At 45.0% G+C, this 9,230-nt stretch overlaps 1 non-coding gene across 1 annotated transcript; it reads right to left on the bottom strand.

Annotated features, from left to right (window-relative positions):
- Nucleotides 1-1,178: 1,178 nt before the first annotated feature.
- Nucleotides 1,179-1,283, bottom strand: LOC128571338 (U6 spliceosomal RNA). The gene has a single exon (XR_008375769.1). It is a non-coding gene; the product is annotated as a U6 spliceosomal RNA (small nuclear RNA).
- Between the last annotated feature and the right edge of the window lie 7,947 nt (nucleotides 1,284-9,230).

The raw sequence follows: 9,230 nt of genomic DNA, 5'->3' as shown, positions 1-9,230 counted from the left end.
AAAATCATCCATCCCCACTGGAATAGTTTAAAGAACCCCTGAACACCTTAGTAAGTCAGTCAATGGCTCGCCTTCTTCACCTGACCCACACCTGCTGCTGGGTTTTGATTGACAGGTGGTGTGAGTAGCACAAACCGAGCTGTTCTCGATTGTCCAGCCTATGCACAAATGCCTATGCATTTGGCTCCCTGCTGGGGAGGGGACCCTCGACACCTCTCAGCTTCAGCAGGGGCTCCCAAGGAGTCTGGTGTGGGATAAAATCTCCCTTCCTTAGCATCCACCAAAGACCTCTGGGAAACTGGCACCTTCCAAGCCTGCGTAGAGTCAGATGGGGGTCTCTCTTGCTGGGGGGACCTTATGCTCTGTGGGTCTTCAGGTGGGAGAGAGCCCCAACCCCCACCCTGCTACCAATGTAGAATGTGCAGTCAACAGCAAATACCTTGGTACTGAGGTCTGGAGAGAATTTTCATGGTGGTTCATGTGTATTTACTGTTAAAATAATCATCAAGGAAAATTTAGACACTATTTTTCTCCTGTTTTCTCACACAAAGATGTTTATTTGGGGTGTTTCCTTCCATTTTTTAAAATTCATGTTTATGTATGGCAGGAAAAAAGTTTTATACACATGCTTATCATGCTTTCTTACTTCACATGATAAAATACTAAAAAATTGTTATGATTTGAGTATACATGTATATTTAGTATGCAATTTTAGAAAGCTGTGAAAAATTCTGTTTACTTGATATACCATATTTAACAGTTTCTGCTTTGCTATTTTAGGCTAATTCTCAACTTTTATTTATTTATTTATTATTATTATTATTATTTTTTTTTTTGTAGAGACAGTCTCACTGTACCGCCCTTGGGTAGAGTGCCGTGGCATCACACGGCTCACAGCAACCTCTAACTCTTGGGCTTACACGATTCTCTTGCCTCAGCCTCCCGAGCAGCTGGGACTACAGGCGCCCGCCACAACGCCCGGCTATTTTTTTGTTGCAGTTTGGCCGGGCCTGGGTTTGAACCTGCCACCCTCGGCATATGGGGCCGGCGCCCTACTCACTGAGCCACAGGCGCCGCTCTATTTATTTATTATTATTATTTTTTATTTTAACATATACATGTGTTCATTAGGCTTCCACTTTTTGCCTTCATTAAAATTAAAAAGTATTTTTTTTTTAATAAATATGGAACACTTCACGAATTTGCGTGTCATCCTTGTAGGGGCCATGCTAATCTTCTCTGTATCGTTCCAATTTTAGTATATGTGCTGCCAAGCTGAGCACAAAGGATTTATTTTTTTGACACAGAGTCTCACTCTGTTGTGTGGCATCATAGCTCACAGCAACCTCAAACTCTTAGTCTCGAGAGATACCCTTGCCTCAGCCTCCCGAGTAGCTGGGCCTACAGGCAGCCCTACAATGCCTGGCTAGTTTTTAGAGATGGGGTCTCGCTCTTGCTCAGGCTGGTCTTGAACTCTTGAGCTCAAGCTGTGCACCTGCCTCTGCCTCTCAGAGTGCTAAGAGTATAGGTGTGAGCTTCCGCACCCTGCCTATTTCTAATCCTTAATTATTATGAACATCCGGGGAAAGTATATCTTCATAAAAGTAGTTTTTTTTCATTTTTAATTATTTCCTGATGCCAAATATTGTTACTGGTGCCAAGGTGTTCTTCTGTTACTCTTGCCTCTGTTAGCAATAAAAAGTTTCTCTTTTTCTATGGCCTCATCGGCGGGTTTCAGGATTAACATTTATTTTCTAGTTGATTTTTGTGCATGTCGCTTAGTGAGCACTTTCTCCTTAGGTGGCTGACTGCAGCAGCGGCCCCTGTGCCCGGAATTTCCTCTTCCTGACTTGTCTGCCCTGTCCTGTAAGCATTTATAAACGCTGCATTCGTTACCCTGTGCTGTATTCAGCTTTGAGCTAACGTTGGTGGAAAACACAGATGAGAGTCTTTCCTCCCTGGGTCCAGGTGGAGAGTGAGACGGTCAGCACTTAAGCTAGTTGACCATCATGACAGGTGGAGAGTTGCAGGAAAGAAGGGAGCATGTGTGACTGCAGGACGTGCCCAGACAGACCTGCTTCGGGTTCAGCTTCCGAGAAGGATCCTCTGAGGGAAGGAGACTTATGCTGGGAGGTGGGCCTGGAAGGTGAGCAGAGGGCTCTCAAGAAGGTGTGAGGGTACAGGGTGGGACAGGGCAGTGTGCCAGAAGCCCCCAGAAAGTGTGATGTGTGAGAGGGGGAGAGGACCAGACAGGGCTGGTGAAGTTGGTGGGGGCCAAATCGTGACCTTGCCTTGCAGGTTGCATGTTGCACGGCGGAGCTGGGTTTGCCTCAAGTGTAGTAGCAAACACAGTGATTTGTCTCCGTGCATTCTCAGAAGAGTGCGTAGTGGGTAGGGAGGGTGACCTTTATACTTTGACCCAGAACAATTTCTCTGAACCCACTTGGGAGGTTCCTGGGTGACCAGCTGGATTTGAAATCTGGCCAGCTAGGATGCCCTTGACCTAGACAGTGGTTCTCCACATGACATCTTGGCATTTCATTGCTAGGGCATGGTCAGCTTCAGACCCTTCACAACAAATTGCACACAAACTTTGAAATGCCTGCAAGTGACCACTCTGCTCTCTTGCATCAGATGCAAGTGACTGTGATATAAGTTAGAGTGATTTACTAATGTGGAAGGACTCCACGAACATCACCTTTGAGAGATACCTAGAGATGCTTTCTCTAGACTTGAAAAAAAATTCCTTCCACTTCCAGGAAAATTTGCTTAGTGGGCTGCTTACCGCTTCTGTATCATGACCCACACATCCACATCAGAACCAAGGCCTGCCTGCCTCGACAGAGGACAGCTTCTTGGTCCTTCTAACAGCCATGCCCATCTGCCAATGGGCCTTAAAATGACTCATTTTCGTGAATTGTGTTTATAATCTTATACAGTTAGGGAATTGACCTGAAAATATAGACTGGGCTGGTAATAAAAATGTCACAATGAACTGCTTGTTATCCCTGAGCCCTTGCTGGCTAACTATTGCCTGTCTACACTGCTCTCTCAAAAAGTATTAGATGTTTATTGTCTAGGTTTTGGATAAACACATTGACCCACAACCACATTTAGAATCAGTCAGACATTAAATTTCAATGGACGCTTCTATTTCATATTGTCATAGACCTCAATTCTCATTTTGAATTTTAATATGTTATTGTGGAATAACACACATACACCAGAGTGTGTAAAGGGTGCCCTGATCTTCAATATATAGTCCTGTGATTTTTTTTTTTAATCTATATAGACACCCTGATGAAGCCACGAGCCGTCCCAGAGCCCAGGGGGTTTCTTCCTTCCCCTTCTTTTTTGATCCACCTCTCCCCAAGGGGATCACTCTCCCGAGTTCTTTCATCCACGAGTTTTTCATGTGCTTGACTTTCATATGAACAGAATCACGCGGTGTACTCTTTTGTGCTCGGCGTTTTTCCTTCAATATAATAACTGAGATTCAGCCTTGTTGTTGAATGTTTCAGTAGCTTGTTCTTTGTTAAATCCCACAATTTGTTTATTCACGTTCCTGTGGACGGACATTTGGACTGTTTCCAGGTTGGAGCTATTACAAAGAGTGCTGCTGTGAATATTCTTGTCCATGTCTTTTTTTGGACATTTACACTCATTCTTCCTGGATATGCTAGTATGGAATTACTGGGTTGTAGGGTGTGTGTGTGTTTAGTTTTAGTAAATCATGCCAAATTCCTTTATAAAGTAGTTGTACTAATTTATACACCCACGAGCAGTATATTAATAGCTGTGGCTGCTCACTATCTTTGCCCAACACTTGGCTTTGACTCACATTTAATTCAATATGATATGATGTGAGGTATACAGGGGGGATTTCCAGAGTGACCGGGAGGATAAGATGATAAGTCTTGAGATTGTCCTGGTCCCTTGACTCCTGATTCCTGTGAATTAGGGACAATGGTCAAAGGCTAGGGGTGAGGTCAGCCTGGAAGGCAGTATTGGCCAAAAGCTTACAAGTCATTCTCGGAGTAAAGCCAAGGATGAGGTGGTCCCTGAGGATGGTGAAGTGAGGGGTTTTCAGAACCACTTTGGAAACTATAAGATGCCAAAATATACAAGTAAGATATTTGAAGAAATTTTTGTCAACCAGGAATTATTAGTTGGGGTGTTAGGTAGAAATAGATTGCATGCTCAAATTGGCTAATTTGAGGAGAAGTGAATAAAGGGCCTATTTTCAAAGACATTGAAAGGAGCAGGAAGGCTAGTGTGTTGGTCTCTTGCAGTGTGAAGACAGGAGGAAGAGTGCAGTCACTAGACACAGAAGATGCTGTGTGGTGAGGAGCCCCTGAAGTGTGGCCTTCAGTTGAGGATGGTCAGCCCATGAGACCCGTCAGGAGGCAGCTCAGGATCAACAGGTCCCCACCTCACTCTTGTCCATCCAATGACCCCAGAGGATGAGCCCAACCAGAAGTCAAGGACAAGGTAGCCATTTGTGCAGACTGATCTGAGTCCCTGTCCTTGGACAGAGCCTGGGTGGAGGAGGTGGAGAGAGGTGGCACGTGGGGAGGCAGAAGGTGTGCAGATAGCACGCTGGATTTACCGAGCACTCATCAGTCCTCATCTCATGAGCCCATGTGAGCAGCCTGCTTCATAAATCCTGTGCCTGGGAACCACACCAAACTTGGAGTATTTATTTTCTTGTCCATTTGCCTTTCTAAAAAATGATTAGTTAATTTCTATTCACTCATGGAGAGTCATTCAGGATCAGAAAGCACAAACGGATGATGTCCCTTAAGTCTCAGGTCATTAGCAGTTCATGGTGCATTCCTTCCCTGCAGCATGAGCTCTGTGAAGGTCAGGACTGGTCCTTACCTGCTTCTGGATTCCCAGGGCTTAGCACATGGCCTGGCATACAGCAGCAGCAAAGGGATTATCTGCTGAATAAAGAGAAGGATTCCTGGTGTGAACCAGCCTTGAATGATAAGCACATCATCAGTAAATACATGAAGGAATAAGATTCGCACAGAGATGACAAACTGTAACAAAAATGCCAAGACAGTTCACATCATTATTTAGAAAATTGAACAAAGGCTGTCTTAGAGGTCGCCTATGAAACATGGAGACTTTGAGAGCATGGATTTGATGTCTTAGTAATGCAGGGGAAACAGTAAGCATAGTTCCTGCTCAGACAGTGGGTTATTTTGTGCCACTAGTCAAAGCCAATAGCCCTCCTGAGTGGAGGGCTCTGGAGGGCCTCTTAGTTTGTCTATGTGAGCCATTGCACAAATATTTGGTGTTGCTGACTTTGGGCTGAGTACACGTGCTTTGCCTGCACCAGCTACCCTGGTCACTGTGTCCAAGGAGTGAGCAGCATGCCCAGTGTCTTTGTTATGATTTCCATGTATCATGATTTGAATTCTCTCCTTAGCTACGTGTGACCTAAAACCAACCAGTGCACACCTCCCATCCTGTTCCTCTCGCTTCCTCTTCCTGGAAGTCCCTTGCCTTCTTTCTGGTCCCTGTGTCTCAAACTCTTCCCTAAGTGATACACCTGCCAAACCCTCAGCCCATGTATTTGGGTGAGATCTGTGCTAAGGCTCACCCGGGCAGCACACCCACCCCTTGGAGGCAGTAATTAGCTGAGAGGCAGGCTGGTCACTCACCTTGGGCTAATGGGACAACAGAACTTGCTCATGGAACCCTGCTGAGGTACTGGCAGAGGCCAGGGTGCTCGTCTTCTGGGGATGTGGTCCTAACATGCCAAAGATGCTATGGGTGGGGGGAGCTGAGAGCCAGGCCAGGAGGAAGGGTTGAGCAGGGCATCCTAGTGGCCTCAGCTAAGCCCTGGTCCAGCCAAGGCCAGAGCCTGAATGCGCCCTTGCACTTTGTGGCTGCAGGACACGTTGGTCATTATTCCTCGGCTTTTGTGTTGCGTGTACCATCATTTGCAACCAGAGGAATTCTGCTTCATTCCGAGGAACTTGCGGGCTAGACAGACAGTCATCTCTGCAGTTTCTCCCATTTCTTGTATGTCATGATCTAAGTCCAACACTGATTATGAAGCAGATGCTTCTAACATTGAGGAGGAGCTTGTCCGTGTCCACACATAAGAGTAAAGACAGCTGGAGGGAGGCCACGGTGACATCACGTGACACTGTGACCACCTGAGACGACCCCTTCATGTGGGAGTCTGGCTGTAAAGAGCACCATGTGCACTGAACACAAGGGCAGGTGAAACGGGGCAGCAGCTGAGAGGTGGTGCTCACACAACCGTGAGGCCACCGTGGTCAGCTAGGAAAGCCGGAGAGTGAGGCTCATGTCCTCTGCAGCAGGGTCACTTCCCTGCACCTCCTTTAGTTCTTTTGAATGAAAATGAACAATGACCTTATCTTCAAACTTTAAGAATTCAAGTTAAATATGACACCTGTGCAGCTGTGACCTCCTATGAGGCTCTGTCCTCTCCAGTTCTCTAAGTCTGCAGGATGACAAGGGTCCTCCCCACAGAAAGATGGTACAGCAGCACCATTTCCCTCCAACAAATATCAGGTTCTAGCTGATGTTCTCTATGTTTATAATTAAAACTAAAATTATACATTAGATCATTCTCAGATCACCAGAACAATGCAGGAACCTCCACATGTTTATATGTAAGTAGGTCAGGACATCAACGTTCCAGATGACACTTTATGTTGGAAAGAGTCTTATGCCTCATGGCCATGGCGTCCAGGCACCTCCCAGGGCTTGCACCTTCCTGCCGCCCCTGGACTGGGAGGCCTGATGCTGGAGGTAGCCTTGGCCTCTCATGCTCCCTGACCTCCATCCTCAACAGCACCAGCCCCCTCTTTTCCCAGCTGCTGCACCATGGCCTTGGGGAAGCATCAGAGACACATTGAGAGTGAATGCCTCGGACCTGGACAGTGAGGAACACCCAGGTTTTACTTATAATTCTCAGGAATAATGCAGCTGTGGAAGTGAATTAGAGGCTGCTAATTGTTGGCTGCAGGGAAATGAATCACAGAGATCTAGAGATGCAGTGACATTCAGTTTAACTTTATCTTTGTCCAGATACAAAACTTGAGGTTATTTTCTTTAATTAATCATTTTATATTGCTGCACACAATAGTTTTTAAAATATTCATGGGTTGCCTAGTGATGTCTTGATAAATTTAATATATAGTGATCTGATTGGCATAATTAGCATATCCATCCTTTCAAAGTTGTATCATTTCTTTGTGTTTGGAACATTTGCTAGTCTCCTTCTAGCTGTTTGGAATTAACATTTTGCTTTTAATTCAACTTATCCTATAGTGCTATAGAACACAGTTGATTCCTTTTATCTAGTTGTAACTCCATACCCTGTGACAGATCTCTCCCTATCCCTCCCTTCTCCATATCCTTGTTTGGCAGCCTCCAGCTTCCTCTGTTCTACTTTTAACTTCTATGTGATCAGCTTGTTTTTGCTTCTACAAGAGAGAATATGCCGTGTCTGTCGGTTCCTAGCTTATGTCACTTTATACAGTGTCATCTATTTCCAACCATGTTGATGAAAAATCAGTTTTTCTTCTTTTTCTATGGTTACTCTTCCACTGTTTATAAACACCATATTTTTGTCTTTCTTTGAACTTGTGAAATTTCTTTATTTTATTCCTTTGAGGACTTATTGTGACATTCAGTATTACGGCTTTTGGCAATTACATTTTATTTTTAATTATAATGGACATATAAAATTTCTACATCTTTATTGAGCATATGTGATGATTTGATACAGGCACGCAATGTGGATTCATCAAATCAGATAATTGGTGCAATCATCACCTCAGGCATTTCTTATTTCTTCATGTCATTAACATTCCAATTTTACTTTTTATTTATTTTTAAGTTCATGTTAAATAGATTAAACACCATTCATTATTGGAAGGTAAAATTGATCCCTCAGTCTGCACAGCACTCACCAGCCTTCTCCTGAGAGTGTCACCAAGGGGCTGTAAGCTGCTCAGGGTGAGCAAGGCCAGAAGCAAGTTCAAATTCAGAGAGCCCTGGGTCCCTGCTCACTGGCCTGAGGTGGAGGTTACAGCAGCTGCTTCCTGCAGGGAAGGGAAACACTCGGAGCTCAACTCACCAGAGCATCCTGACATTGGAGCTACTCTTGGGGCTGGGGACACGGACTGGATGGCTGTGGGTGGGAAAGGGCTCAGAATGGAGTAAAACGCCACTGAGAAACAAACTCTGCACCCCGGGAGCTGAGGGGAGATTAAGGGCCATCACAGAGACCAGCACTAGATGTGGGCCAGAGCGTCCTTGTCACTCCCACATCATGGCCTGAACTCCCCTGCTCCCTCTCCTCACTCCACTCAAGTTCATGGGATTTCAAAGCAGACTTTGGGGTGATCCCTCCATTCTTCTTCCTCAATCCTGAGATGAATTTATTTCCATTTCAGGTTTTAGCGCACGGGCTGTGATAACCCAGGACCCCTTGACACCAGAGTTTTGTCTTTAGTAGGTTCTTGGTCTCAGTGATTAGTAGATCAGTGGTAAGACAGGATTTATTTACAGAAAAAAAAAATACAAAAACACTAGAGCTCCTGGCAGAGAGAACCGAGGTCGGGGAAAAAGCTCTGTCTTTCCAGGAGGCACCTATGGCTCAGTGAGTAGGGCACCTACCCCATATACAGAGGGTGGTGGGTTCACCAGCCCCGGCCAAACTGCAACAAAAAAATAGCCAGGCATTGTGGCAGGTGCCTGTGGTCCCAGCTACTTGGGAGGCTGAGGCAAGAGAATGGCCTAAACCCAGGAGTTGGAGCTTGCTGTGAGCTGTGATGCTACCGCACTCTATCAAGAGTGATAAAATGAGACTCTGTCTCAAAAAAAAAAAAGAACCCCTCATTCCCTCTCCCTCTTTCTGGGCTGTTTGCTCCGGGGTATATATAGTCACAAAGGGATTATTTAGCTGGAACTCAATTGTTACATTTAGCTGTCTGGGTCCTCTAAAGTTACATTCAGCTGGAACTCTGTTGTTACATTTGGCAACATGGGGTGGGAATTCAGTTAATGAATGGCTAAAATCCCTTTCATTCAGGCCCATGAACACCAGGATTGGTCTAGACCAGTGATTTTCAACTGATGTGCCATGAAAATTTATAAATATCATTAATTAAATTACTTTCTAATGAAGTTCAAAGGGCAGTAAGTATATTATTTTCTTTACTCTTTTTTTGAACAAC

Source organism: Nycticebus coucang, chromosome 18 (assembly GCF_027406575.1).
Source record: "Nycticebus coucang isolate mNycCou1 chromosome 18, mNycCou1.pri, whole genome shotgun sequence".
Classification (NCBI taxonomy): Eukaryota; Metazoa; Chordata; class Mammalia; order Primates; family Lorisidae; genus Nycticebus; species Nycticebus coucang.
Note: the sequence above shows the minus strand (reverse complement) of the source record. Positions and strands in the feature narration are given on the sequence as shown.